This window comes from Procambarus clarkii, chromosome 65, assembly GCF_040958095.1.
Source record: "Procambarus clarkii isolate CNS0578487 chromosome 65, FALCON_Pclarkii_2.0, whole genome shotgun sequence".
NCBI lineage: Eukaryota > Metazoa > Arthropoda > Malacostraca > Decapoda > Cambaridae > Procambarus > Procambarus clarkii.
Genome location: NC_091214.1, coordinates 9782851 through 9797844, shown reverse-complemented (window position 1 = coordinate 9797844; position 14994 = coordinate 9782851). Strand labels below are relative to the sequence as shown.

General features: G+C 54.7%; 1 protein-coding gene across 1 annotated transcript in view; it reads right to left on the bottom strand.

Annotated features, from left to right (window-relative positions):
- LOC123770981 (conserved oligomeric Golgi complex subunit 4) overlaps positions 1-14994 on the bottom strand; it is a 333387-nt gene that overhangs the window by 59088 nt on the left and 259305 nt on the right. The window lies entirely within an intron of this gene.

The window sequence follows — 14994 nt, the reverse complement described above, 5'->3', positions numbered from 1 at the left end:
AAACTTTAGAAACTGTTTATAATATTTGAGAGACCAAAACTACAAATTAGTGCATTAGTGGCGTCTAGATATCTATAAAACCAGCGTTGAATGTAATGAGACACCATTTTCTAGGCAAGCCCCAGATGCTCCCTGAAGCTATTCAAACTGACATGTGCAATATTAGTTTGGGGTCATCAGTTACAGGAGGTCTTTATGCCTACTGGAGACCACGAGCCAGAACCTGGCTCCCCCTCAGAGAGGCACAAGGAGCAATGGCCTATAGAAATGCACATATAATTTGGAGCATTCTATATCTGCCATCGACCAGGACAGGCACCCAGAGATGTAAGTGCCCCAAAACAAACCCCCATTCTGGTTAAAACGAATAAAATAGACAAACGAGTGGACAGAACTCCCAAAATGAAAACGAGGAAATGAGCATGATGTCACACAACGTCTGTTGTGTGACGTCAATTTGTAAATCAACATTGTAGATTTGCCTCGTAGAGGCAAAACGTCTAAATAAGAGCAGAAACGAAGAAGAAATCAATTCTTTTTTCTACAAAGTGATAGGGGTAGGCAGGCCAGTAAAATGGTACAAAAAGGCAATTATTAAGTAAGTCATTTTTCAATAGAAGGCACTTCTTGACAAAAATGCAAACCAACAAGAGAGAAGGGTAGTGAAGAATAAGGAGAGGGGGGAACATGTTCCTGAAAATAGTATACACCAATGTAGATGGAGTGAGATCGAAGATACTGGAGTTAAGTGATGTAATACAGCTGCAGACACCAGACATTGTTGCACTCACGGAGACAAAACTTGAAGATGTTATTTTAAATGAGGTCATATTCCCAAGGGGCTACTCAATTTGGAGACGGGACAGAAAAATTAGGAAAGGCAGTGGCGTTGCTGTGCTGGTGAAAGAACACCTAAAGGTGAACAAAATAATGACTGCCAATCCACAAGAAGTTGACATAATAGCACTAGAGATCTGCCATGAGGATGATAAACTAATGATCATAAATGCATATAGTCCACCGCCAAGCAGCACATGGTCAAAGGAGGAGCTAGATAGTAAACGAGAAGGTCTTATAACAATAATGAGAGAGATCATAGCGAGAGCGGATAACGATAGATCACGACTGTTGATAGTCGGCGACTTCAACTTGAAATCCATAGACTGGGAAGCATATGAAGCTAGAACAGAGGATTTTTGGACCTATAGATTTGTAGACCTCATCCTGGAAACATTCTTGTATCAACATGTTAAACAAGCTACGAGAATTAGGGAAGGGGAAGTTCCCTCCATGCTAGATTTGATATTTACCAGGAAGGAGGAAGAGATATTGGACATTCAGTACCTTCCTCCCTTGGGTAAAAGTGACCATGTCTTTTGGGGAATAAAGTATGCAATGCGTTATAATCAGGAAGAAAATGAGGAGGTTGAAGCAGTTGAAAAACTTGACTTCAAGAGAGGACATTATGGCAACCTTAAAATTTTTTTTAGTGAGTATAATTGGACAGACTTGATGCTAGGCAAGGAAGTAAATGAGATGTATGTCAAGTTTTGTGAAATATATGATAAAGGCACAAAAAAATTTATACCAAAACAGAGATGCAGAACTAGGAAACAGGATTGGTTCAGCAGAAATTGCGAGAGGGCCAGAGAATAGAAGACACAAAATGGAATCAATATAGGAAGAGGCCAAACCCCCAAACATACCAGCGATACAAAAATGAGAGAAACAACTACACGGCAGTGAGGAGAGAAGCAGAATGAAATTTTGAAAAAACCAGCGTTGAATGTAATGAAACGCCATTTTCTGGGTGAGTCCCGGAGGCTCCCCGGAGCTATCCCAGGATGATATGCTAATGTCAGACTTTGGCATCAGTCATGTGTATGGAGTTCTTAGGCCTACCGGGGACCACGGCCAGAACCGGGCCCCCTCAGAGAGGCAAGGGGAGCAATGGCCTATAGAAGCCCCCGTGTAGTTGGAAGCATTCTATGTCTGCCATCGACCGGAACAGGCACCCAGAAAGGTAAGCGCCCCAAAACAAACCCCTATTCTGGTTAAAATTGCTACCAAAAACCGAACTAGTGGATAGAACTCCCCAACCGAAAACAAGCAAACTAGTGTGACGTCACACACTGCCGCGCCGCTGTCTGCGCAGCTCCCCCCTCCCCGGGAGGGGGAAGGGGGGGCCCCAGACCCCCCGCGCCGGCTACCCACACCTCAGTTCTTGAGGCTGGATGTCAAACGCGAAAAACCGCCGACCGGAGGGAGGGAGGGATGCCGGGGAGCCTCCGGGACTCACCCAGAAAATGGCGTTTCATTACATTCAACGCAGGTTTTCTGGGGGGAGCCCTGTCGGCTCCCCGGAGCTAACTACCCACAGACAGAAAAAGAGGGACTTACCCGGGAGGCGGTCGTCGCTCACCCCTCAACTCGAAGCCGAGACAACTGGCTGCAACCGCCGACCCAAAGCAGCACAGGCCCGACGAGGCCCAGGGACATTCACAAGGTAACGAGCAGCCAGGACCCTGTTCGACCGCCAAAATCCCCGCGCCCGAATATCAGACCAAGACATATTCCCAAAGACGGCAGCAAGAGCCGCGAACTTACGAACGTCATGGGCACGGGGATAGACCGCAGGCTGGCTGGACCTAATAACCCTGCGGACGACCTGAGAGACCCGAACCCGCGAACAGGGAAGAAGGGAAACCGGATCAACCCACAGCACGTCCCCGGACACAGAAGCTGTGGCGCGCAAATAACGGCGAAGCGCCGCAACCGGACACAGAACATGATGCACCCCCGGCCTGACCAACCAAGCATCAACCACCCATGGACCCCTCCAGAACGCAGCAGTCTCATTCTTCGCCAGAAAAGAAGGAGACGGCTGCAAACGAACAAAACAAGCACCACGACCAAAAGAGCAGAAACCCCTGCGCCGGAGGAGAGCATGAAGCTCCCCTACCCGACTCCCAGAGGCCAAAGCCAACAAGAAAAGTGCCTTGGAAAAACAATCCTGGACCGAAGGAGCCACAACGAAACGAGGAGATGAAAGGAAAGCGAGCACTCTGTCCAAAGACCAGGACGGCTCAGGCGACGCATGAGCAGGCCGGAGGTGAAACAATGCACGAGACAGCTTGCAAAACGGCGCAGACGTAACATCGATACCGAAAGCAAGCTGAAGCGGCTCCGCCAGCGCCGCACGATACGAAGCGACAGTGTTAGGCATAAGATGACGGTCCTGAAACAACCACGAGAGGAAGGACAAGACCACCCGAACAGACAAGGAGCTAACACGACGAAGACGCAAAAAGAAATGGAAGGACCGCCAGGAAACCTCATACTGCCGCCGAGAAGAAGCCCTCAGGTGGGACACCAACAAGGAGGCCACCTGATCACCATAGAGATGATGATAGACTCGAGTCAAAAAAACCATACGCGAAGACTCGAGGAGAAGATCGAACCAGCTACGTGACGTACCGGCCCGATCTGCTGAAAGAGGCGGAGCCGCGGGAAAACCCTCGGGTTCGGACACCAAGCAACCAGCGCCTGAAACCAAGGCTGGGCCGGCCACCAAGGGGCCAGAAGGACAACTCTCCCCCGGTAAGTCTCTAAGCGAGTCAGGACCTGGAGCAACAGCCGAACCGGGGGAAAGAGGTACAGGAACCCCCACCTCGACCAGTCTAGCCGAAAGGCATCGACCCCGACGGCCTCGCAATCAGGGAAGGGCGCCGCATAAACGGGAAGACGCCGCGACCACGCCGACGCCAAGAGGTCCACTTCGGGGCGCCCGAACGTCTGGCAAAGCCAACAGAAGGACTTGTCGTCGACCGTCCACTCCGTGGAGAGGGGAACGAAGCGAGACAGGGCGTCGGCCAAGACGTTGGACACGCCCCGTACGTGAACCGCCAGGAGAGCCAAACCCAGAGAACTCAGCAGACGAGCCACCCGAAGCGACCAACCCCAAAGAGACAAGGACCGCATCGAACCCCTGCGGTTCAGGCAATGAACCGCCGGAGAGCAGTCCGAATGGAGCCGAATCGTCGATCCGCGGGCCACCCGAATCCTCCCCAGAGCAAACCACACAGCCGCGAACTCTCGCACCGTGCTGTGAGCTCGACGGAAGGACGGATCCCAACGCCCCTGGCCGGCCTGGTGAGCACTGGTCACAAAACCCCAGCCGAGAGACGACGCATCCGTGTACACATCGAGCGAGGGCTCGGGTAGGCGCCAAGGCACTGAACCCCGAAAAACCCGAAGAGGAAGCCGGTGACGCAGCAACCGACGCAAGGCCCCCGGGGGTCGAACTCTGTGATCGCGAGAGAGGCGGAAGGGGGAACCCCGAAGGAACCAGAACAGCCGTCGAAACCAAACCCGACCCGGCGGGTAGACCACCATCGCGAAGTGCAGGCTCCCGCACAGCCCCTCGAGCAACCGCCGGGTGACCCGAGGGCCCTCCAGAAACAGACGAAGGCGGGACCGCAGCCGCAGGAGAGACTCCGGAGGGAGAGACAAGGAGGCGGTTCGAGAGTCCCACACGAGACCCAGCCAAGTCCGAACCTGAGAGGGAACCAGATGGGACTTCCTCCAGTTCACCAAGAACCCGAACTCGGCGAGCTGGGAAAGAACCAAATCCCTGGCTAGCAAGCAAGCTGACTGGCTGGGAGCCCAAACCAGCCAGTCGTCGAGGTAGGCCAACACCCGAACACCGAGGAGACGCAAACGAGGCACCACAACCCGTGTAAGGTGCGTGAACACGCGAGGTGCCAGGTTCAACCCGAACGGGAGACAACGAAAGCGGTAACTCAGACGCCCCACAACAAAACCGAGCCAGTCCCTGAACCGCAGATGAATCGGGACATGCCAATAAGCGTCCCGGAGGTCCAGGGACACCATCCAAGCTCCCGGCTCCAAGAGGAGCCGAACCTGAGACAGCGTAGTCATCCGAAAGGAGTGGCAATGAACCCAGGGATTCAGACGGGACAAGTCCAGAATGAACCGCAGGTCCGCGCAGTCCCGTTTCGGAACCGGAAACAGACGGGAAACCCATCTGAGGGACGACGTCGTTTCGACGACGCCCAAGCGTACCCACTCCAAGACGACTCGACAGAGCGCAGGGGAAGAAACCTGCCCTGCCAGCCCCGACCCCCCAAAGGGGGGAGGGGGCCACCCAACGCCACCGCAGGCCGCGAGACACGACCCGAAAGGCCCACGAATCGTGGGACCAGGCACGGGCGAACAGCGCAAGCCGCCCCCCCATCGCCCCGTCAAGGGGGCAAACCGCGAAAGGGCCGGCGACCCTTACGAGACCCAGAACCCCGCACAGCGCGAACACCGCGCCGACCAGACAAGGGAGGGTCCGCAGGAGGAGCCAACCCCAAACCTGACACCAGAGGCCTACCACGACGAGAGGAACCCCGAGCCCTGGCACGACCTTTCCGGGAAGACCCACCCCGGGACCCCCGGAAAACCAACAAGTCCGACATCGGACGACAAGCCGCCGACGCAGCCTGAATAAACTGCGCCACGGCCGACTCCCCAAACAGGAGAGGACAAAAAGGTGAAGAACGCCTAAGAGCCAGAGCCCAAGCAGATTCCACGGAGGAACCCAGCACCGCCTGCCGACACGCGAGACGGGAAGCATAGAACAGGGAAACCGCATCCCGCAAAATCGGCGTGAACAGCTTCAACAAGGCAGCCGACGAACGCGCAGCCGAGGACAAGGTGCCGGACCCCGGGACGGACCCAAGCGTCCCCACATCCTCCATGAGCCAATCCGAAGACAGCTCCAGGAGGGAAAAGAACCGCAAGGCCGAACACAAAAGGCCCCGGGCGCGCAAGTCCTCCGCAACGAGCGCCGCCGAAAGGGAGGGAACCTGCACATGGAGCTGAATAACGCCCACATCGCGGGGAAGGGCAGGGGCAAACAAGCACTCATTCAGGTACTCAAATTCACCCCCCAGGAAAACCTGAAGCATTGTGGAAGCTTCCCGCCACTCCAGCGTGCGGGAACGACAGAAGGAATGCCAGGAATCCAGACCAAACAAGGGTAAGTCTGCTAGCCAGGACGACTCCGGAACCTCGTAACGGAGCTAGAAAGGGAACGAAGTCCCAAATCTGAACGTGGACGGATCCATTTCCGAGGCATAATCCGGGTCACGCAGGAGGTAAGCTGTAAAGGCCGCTCGCACCACACCAGGTTGGATGCGATAAGCCGAAAACCTCCGGAAGGACGGAACCGACGTACCCGGGGGAACACGGAACCGAACCCGGGGAGGGGCTGACACCAAATCCAACTCGTACGCAGAGGGGGGAAAAGAAAACCCCACTCCTTGTAACAATAAGCCCCGCTCAGTGGGAAGAAAAACCCAGGCGGGGTCCAGCGGGGCCCAAGGCCCCCAAGTCAGCCCCTCCCCAGCCTCGAGGTCCGTCACCACAGGACCCGAGGCCGAGTCCTCTCCCCAAGCCCCGGCCCCACAAGACAAGGACGGAGCAGCCGGAAAAGCTGGAGGAAGGGGGGCCCACTGGTCAGATCCTGAAGCTTCGGCCGGGAGACAAGACTTGAATGCCTCTGCCGCCCCCCCGGAAGGGGCAACCCCCGAAGCTGTCCGAGTCTCGAGATCAAGTAACCCCTGCTCCGACCCCGAAACCCTCAGACGCTTTGGGGCCGGAAGCAGGGGCGGGGGACCAGAACGAACAGAAGGGGAAGGACGAGGAGGTGCGGACTGAACCAGGATCGAAGCGACCCCCACCCCCAAGTCCGGGTCTCGAAAAGCAAAGCGGGGCAGCCCCGGGGCATCCGGGAAAGCAACCAACCGAGCGCGTTGCAACAGACGAAACCTAGACTGCAACGCACGCGCCGCCTGTACCCGAATATAATCAGCAGAGGATTGGGTAAATTGAGTCACAAGCAAGCAGCAACACTCACAGAACTCAGGGTCGAAAGTATCACCGACCCAACAGGCAGCCTGGCAGAGGCAAAAACAATGAGGGTCACCCTGAGACAAGGGGACCGAGCAACCCTCAAACTCGCACACAGCGAGTGGGGACTCCGGGGTCACATCCATCGGACCCACGCGCCCCCTAGGGGATTCCCAGGGTCCTGAGCGTTTACTTTAAGAGGACTCGCGCTCAGGTAGTCCCAGGCAGGGTGCTGCAAACCGGCGCCCAAAACTATCAAGCAAACTTCTAAAGCTGAACCCCAGGGACGTGTACACTCACGGGGACCTAGCAGGGGGCGCCACCGAGGAGAACAGTGGAAGGGCAAAAACAAACTGAATAAAATGACAGAACCCCCCACCAGGCAAAAACAAAAAGAAAAACAAAACCCCGCAAGAGGACAGCGAACCCCAAGGAACAGAGCCGGCTGCGATGTCGGGAAATACAAGCTGAGCAGCACCCTGCGCCCCTACCAGTGCAAACTGCCTTTTACCTGCCGGTAACAAGGGAGAACAGAACACCCAAGAGCCCAACAGGCGGCTGAAAAACCGAAAGGTAAAACGGACCAGCAGAGGCAGACCCCGAGGAGCCTGTGGAAGGTGGCCCCAAGCCCCAAGGGCAGTACTTACAGGGCACCTAGGGAAGGCAGCCCTAGGCGCATGCAGCCCGAGTACTGAAGATAACTCCTGGCTCTCGCACCCACAAAACTAACACCACACGCAAAGCACAGTGCAGTAGCGACACCAGAGCCAGAGCACACGACCATCACCTATAGCATCAGCCTCAAGAACTGAGGTGTGGGTAGCCGGCGCGGGGGGTCTGGGGCTCCCCCTTCCCCCTCCCGGGGAGGGGGGAGCTGCGCAGACAGCGGCGCGGCAGTGTGTGACGTCACACTAGTTTGCTTGTTTTCGGTTGGGGAGTTCTATCCACTAGTTCGGTTTTTGGTAGCAATTTTAACCAGAATAGGGGTTTGTTTTGGGGCGCTTACCTTTCTGGGTGCCTGTTCCGGTCGATGGCAGACATAGAATGCTTCCAACTACACGGGGGCTTCTATAGGCCATTGCTCCCCTTGCCTCTCTGAGGGGGCCCGGTTCTGGACGTGGTCCCCGGTAGGCCTAAGAACTCCATACACATGACTGATGCCAAAGTCTGACATTAGCATATCAGCCTGGGATAGCTCCGGGGAGCCGACGGGGCTTGATTGATTGATGTTGACTTCTTAATGTGTAGTGCCTCGCACATATCAAGCCGCCTGCTATCGCTGTATCTATCGATGATTTCTGTGTTTTTTGTTAAGACTTCTCTGGTGATGGTCTGGTTGTGGGAAGAGATTATATGTTCCTTAATGGAGCCCTGTTGCTTATGCATCGTTAATCGCCTGGAAAGAGATGTTGTCGTCTCGCCTATATACTGAGTTCTTTGAGGCTTACAGTCCCCAAGTGGGCATTTGAAGGCATAGACGACATTGGTCTCTTTCAAAGTGTTCTGCTTTGTGTCTGGAGGGTTTCTCATGAGTAGGTTTCCAGTTTTCTTGGTTTTATAGTAAATCGTCAATTGTATCTTATGATTTTTGTCTGTAGGGATAACATTTCTATTAACAATATCTTTCAGGACCCTTTCCTCCATTTTATGAGCTGTGGAAAAGAAGTTCCTGTAAAATAGTCTAATAGGGGGTACAGGTGTTGTGTTAGTTGTCTCTTCAGAGGTTGCATGGCATTTCACCTTCCTTCTTATGATGTCTTCAACGAAACCATTGGAGAAGCCGTTGTTGACTAGGACCTACCTTACCCTACAGAGTTCTTCATCGACTTGCTTCCATCCTGAGCTGTGGCTGAGAGCACGGTCGACATAAGCGTCAACAACACTCCTCTTGTACCTGTCTGGGCAGTCACTGTTCGCATTGAGGCACATTCATATGTTTGTTTCCTTAGTGTAGACTGCAGTGTGGAAACCTCCGCTCCTTTCCATGACTGTTACATCTAGAAAGGGCAGCTTCCCATCCTTCTCCATCTCGTAAGTGAAACGCAACATAGAATTCCGCTCAAATGCCTCCTTCAGCTCCTGCAGATGTCTGACATCAGGTACCTGTGTAAAAATGTCGTCAATATACCTGCAGTATATGGCCGGTTTCAAGTTCATGTCGACTAAGACCTTTTGTTCGATGGTACCCATGTAAAAGTTCGCAAACAGGACACCTAGGGAAGAACCCATGGCAACCCCATCTACTTGCTTATACATGTGCCCATCTGGGCTCAAGAAGGGTGCCTCTTTAGTACAAGCTTGGAGTAGTTTCCTTAGAACGTTTTCTGGTATGTCAAGAGGAGTACAGGCCGGATCACGATACACTCTGTCCACTATCATCCCGATTGTTTCAGCCACAGGTATGTTGGTAAACAGTGATTCTACGTCCAAAAATGCTCTTATCCCTGTGGCCCGTGTTCCCTGCAGTAAGTCAACAAATTCCTTTGGAGACTTCAGGCTGAAGGCGCAAGAGACATAAGGAGTCAGCAAGCCGTTGAGTCGCTTCGCCAGTCTGTACGTAGGTGTGGGTATCTGGCTGATGATTGGCCGAAGTGGGTTTCCAGGCTTGTGTGTCTTGACATTTCCATATGCGTATCCAGGTTTGTATTCCCCAATAATCTTTGGCAGGTGGAGTCCGGATTTCTTGGCATTCACAGTTTCGATCAATTTGTTGACCTTTGCTTTCAATTCGGCTGTAGTGTCCTTCGTTACCCTTTGGAATTTAGTTTGGTCAGAGAGTATGAGGTCATTTTCGCCAGATATTCGTCTTTTTTAAGAATGACGTATATTGGCGACTTGTCACCTCTCCTGACGACTATCTCCTTGTTCTCACGAAGGCTCTTGGCTAAGCGGCAGCTAAGAGCCTTCGTGAGAACAAGGAGATAGTCATCAGGAGAGGTGACAAGTCGCCAATATACGATGGGACACAACACATGATGCACCCCCGGCCGAACCAACCAAGCATCAATGACCCATGGACCCCTCCGGAAAGCAGCCGTCTTGTTCTTCGCCAGAAAAGACGGAGAAGGCTGCAAACGGACAAACCTACCCCCAGGACCAAAAGAGCAGAAACCCCTGCGCCGGAGGAGAGCATGAAGCTCCCCTACCCGGCCCCCCAGAGGCCAATGCCAACAAAAACAAAGCCTTGGAAAAACAATCCGGAACCGAAGGGGCCACCACAAACCGAGGAGAGGAAAGATATGAGAGCACCCTGTCCAAGGACCAGGACGGCTCAGGAGGCGCATGAGCAGGCTGGAAGTGAAACATAGCACGGGAAAGCTTACGAAACGGGGCAGATGTGACGTCCACCCCAAACACTAGCTTGAGCAGCTCCGCCAGCGCCGAACGATACGAGGCGACCGTATTAGGCATCAAATGACGGTCCTGAAAAAGCTAAGAAAGGACAAGACAACCCGATCCGAAAGAAAAGACAGCCTACAAAGAGCCAGGGGGGAAGAGGTACAGGTAACCTCACCTCGACCAGTCCTGCCAAAAGGCACCCATCGTGAACGCCTCGCAGTCGGGAAGGGCGTCACGTAGATTGGGAGACGCCGAGACCACGCCGACGCGAAGAGGTCCACATCTGGGAGACCTTATGTCTGGCAGATCCAACAAAACGAGTCGTCGTCGACCGTCCACGCTGTGGACAGGGGATGGAAGCATGACAGATCGTCCGCCAGAACGTTGGACACTCCCCAGATATGAACCACACGGAGAGCCAAACCCCGAGAATCCAGCAGACGAACCACTCGAAGAGACCAACCCCAAGGAGTCAAGGACCGAAGAGAACCCTCGCGGTTGAGGCAATGAACCACTGGAGAACAGTCCGAATGGAGGCGAATGGTCGATCCACGAGCGACCCGAACCCTCCAAAGCGCGAACCAGACTGCCGTGAACTCCCAAACCGTGCTGTGAACCCGACGGAAGGACGGACCCCACCGTCCCTGGCCTGCCTGATGAGCACTGGTCACAAAGCCCCAGCCGAGAGACGACGCGTCCGTGAACACATCGAGCGAGGGCTCGGGAAGGCGCCAAGGCACCGAACCCCGAAAACCTCGAAGAAGAAGCCAGTGACGCAGCAACTGACACAAAACCCCCGGAGGACGAACCCAACGATTGCGAGAGGCAGAAGGGACGTCCCCGAAGGAATTAAAACAGACGCCGAAGCCAAACCCGACCAGGCGGGTAGACTAGCACGACAAAGTTCAGACTCCCTCACAACCACTCGAGCAACTGCCGAGTGACCCGAGACCCCCCTCAGAAACAGCCGACGGTGGTCCCGTAGCCACAACAACGCCTCTGGAGGGAGAGACAAGGAAGCGGTCCGAGAATCCCAAACAAGACCCAGCCAGGTCCGAACCTGGGACAGAGCCAGATGGGACTTCCTCTAGTTCACCAGGAACCCGAACCTGGTGAGCTAGGAAAGAACCATATCCCTGGCGAGCAGACAAGCTGACCGACTGGGAGCCCACACCAGCCAGTCGTCGAGTTAGGCCAAAGCCCGAAATCCCTAGAAGACGCAGACAGATCACTACAACCCTGCTCAGACGCGTAAGAACGCGAGGTGCCAGATTCAAGCCAAAAGGTAGGCATCGAAAACGGTAAGCGTGACGCCACACCACGAAACCTAACCAGTCCCTGAACCCCGGATGAATAGGAACGTGCCAATAGGCATCCTTCAGGTCCAGGTACACCATCCAGGCACCCGGCTCCAACAGAAGCCGGACCTGAGACAGAGAAGTCATCCGAAAGGAGGGGCAAGGAATCCAGGGGTTTAGACGGGACAAGTCCAGAATGAACCGCAGATCTGCACAGTCCCGTTTTGGTACTGGAAACAGACGGGAAACCCACCTGAGGGACGTAGTCGTTTCGACCACGCCCAAGCGCACCCACTCCAAGACGACTTGACGAAGCGCAGGAAAAGAAACCTGCCCTGTTAGCCCCGAACCCCCCAAAGAAGGACGAGTCGCCCAACGCCACCGCAGGCAAGATGACACGACCGAAAAGGCCCACAAATCGTGGGACCAAGCGTGAGCATACAGAGTGAGCCTCTCCCCCATCGCCCCGTCAACGGGGTGAACCGCAAAAGGGCCGTCGGCCCTTACGAGAACCCAAACGTGGAACAGGGCGATCACCTCATCGACCAGACGACGCTGGCCCCGAAGGGAACAACGGCTCAGAAACTGGTACCAATGTCGCACCTTGACCAGCGGAACCAGGAACCCTAGCACAACCCCTCCAAAATTGTCAAGAATGACCACTTGGGAGAATCAACAAGTCCGCCATAGGACGACAACTGGACGAAGCCGCGTGCAGAAACTGAGAGACCGCAATCTCTGCAAACAGCAACGGACAAAACAGAGACGAAAACCTAAGAGCCAGGGCCCAAGCGGATTCCAAAGAGAGGGCGAGCACAGCCTGACGGCACGCGAGGCGAGAAGCAAAAAACAGAGACACCGCTTCCTTCAGGATGGGCGCAAAGAGCTTCAACAGTGCAGCCAACGCCCTAGCTGCCAAAGTCAGCACCCCTGACGAAGGCCCTTCACTCAACGCTCCCACATCCTCCTCAAGCCAAGCAGAAGACAGCTCGAGAGGGAAAAAGAAACACACGACTGAAGCCAAATGCCCACGGGCGCGCAACTCCTCCGCAACCAACGAAGCCGAAAGCTGAGGAACTTGCACGTGAAGCTGGAAAAGGCCAACATCCCGAGAAAGCACGGAAGTGAACAAGCACGCATTAAGGTGCTCAAACTCGCCCCCAGGTAAACCTGCATAAAAGTAGAAATTTCCCGCCAATCAAGCGTGCGGGTCCGACTGAACTCCTGCCACGCCCCCAACGAAAAGAAAGGGCAGTCTGCCAGCCAGGAAGACTCCGGAACCTCCAAATGCACCCAAAAACGGGAAGAAGAACCGAACTGAAACGAGGACGGATCCATTGCAGAGGCATAACCCGGATCTCGCAAGAGGTATACAACAAGAGCTTCCCGAGCCACCTTCGCGGAGATACAGGAAGTAGAAAACCTCTGGAAAGACAGATCCGAGGTACCCAAAGGCGCCTGGAACCAAACCCGGGGAGGAGCCGAACCCAAATCATACTCATACAGGGAAGGGGGGTAAGAAAATCCCTCCCCCTGCAACAATAACCCCCGCGAGGAAGGCAAAAGCACCCAAGCGGGGTCACAGGGGGCCCAAGGCCCCCAGGTTGACTTCTCCCCAGCCCCAGGATCCCCCACGTCGGGACCCGGGGCAGAGCTGTCCTCCAAACCCTCTACCCCTGAAGAAAAGACAGAGTCCAAGGGAAAGGCAGACGAGAAGGAGGTCTGCTGGTGGGACCCAGAAACCTCGGCAGGAGGAACCGGCTCAAATGCCTCTGACCCCGACCCAGATGGGGCAGCCCCTGAGGCAGCCCGAGTCTCATTACCAACTAAACCCTGTGCCGAGGCCGAAACCCTCAGAAGTTTTGGAGCCGGACACAGGGGAGTAGATGCAGGAAGAACCACAGGGGAAGGACCAGGGGGCGCGGCAGAAACCAAAGCTACTAACGCCCCTAGGTCGGGGTCCCTAAAACCAAAACGGGGCAGCCTTGGGGCATCCGGGTGGGAAACCATCCTAGCGCGTTGCAATAACCTAAACCTAACATGCAACTCTGATGCTGCCTGTACCCTAATAGGAACATCCTCAGAGTAAAACTGGAGCACAAGCAGAGAACATGACTCGCAAGACTCCGGGTCAAATGTGTCGTTGACTCAACAGGTAGCATGACGGAGGCAAAACAGGTGACTGTCACCCTGAGACAGGGCACACTGCAACCTTCAAACACGCACAAGGCAACTTGGAACTCAGGAGACGCATCCATGGGTCCCCGAGCCCCGACAGGGGTTTCCAGGGCCCTTAGGGTAAAAACTACAGGAAGCCCGGGTAAGGTGTTGCAAACCGGTTAAGAAACCCAAACAAACAAGGGTAGATGATAACACTGAAAATCCCCTGGGACGTGTACAAGCACGGGGGCCTAGCAGAGGGCCACCAAAACAATATCAGGAGAAATATAGACCCATGAGGCAGAACCTCCACTAGGCAAACAAAAACAAAACAAAAGAAAAACCCCGCAAAAGTACACCGTCTCCAGAGGCAACAGGAACCGGTTGCCGCTTAGGTGGCAGGCCGCGCAACACCTTGACGCCCTAACCTGCACAACACCACTCCCTACCCAGGGCCAAACAAGGGCCCCAAGCCTCAGCTGGTCCCAAGGGCGAGACAAATGCCGAGCAGCAAGAACTCCTACGGGAGTGGTTCCCGAACGCCCCAGGGAAGATAAGCCTTACACGCAGGGGCAGTACTCACAGGGCTCCTAGGGAAGGAAGGCCCTAAGCGCATGCAGCCCTGGCACAGATGAGGTACTCCTGGCCACCGCACACCACACAAAGACAGCAGAGAACGCCACACGAGGCAAACACCGCCCAGGAATTTGAATCCAGAGAAGCATCTATTCCGGTTGACACTAGCTTACGAATTGAAGGCAGCTGGCGCAGTGAGGTTCGGGGCCCCCTTCCCCCTCCCGGGAAGGGGAGGGCTGCGCGGACGACCAGCGCAGCAGTTAATTGATTGTTTGATTGTTTCCTTGGGATTGTAGGGAGTTTCTACCTCTCTGTTCGGTTTTTTGTTGTAGTTTTTTACCATGTGGGTTTGGTTTGTTATGCTTACCTTTCTGGGTGCCTGACCCCGGTCGATGGCAGATAAGGAAAACCCCCAACCCTAATGGGGTTTTATTGGGCCATTGCTCCCTGAAACCTCTCTGAAGGGGACAGGTTCTGGCGCTGGTCCCTGGTAGGTCTGAACTCCATAGCTAATGTCCCGGTCTAACATAACATATATTAGCCTGATAAGCTCCAGGGAGCTGTAGGGGCTCCCCACAGAAAACACCAACAGTCTTTTCCTTTCACAAGTCACCCCAAGGTGATTTGTGGAAGATAACCCCAAACCTCAAGGGCGGTACTTACAGGGCACTCAGGAAAGGTGACCCTAAGCACATGCAGCCCG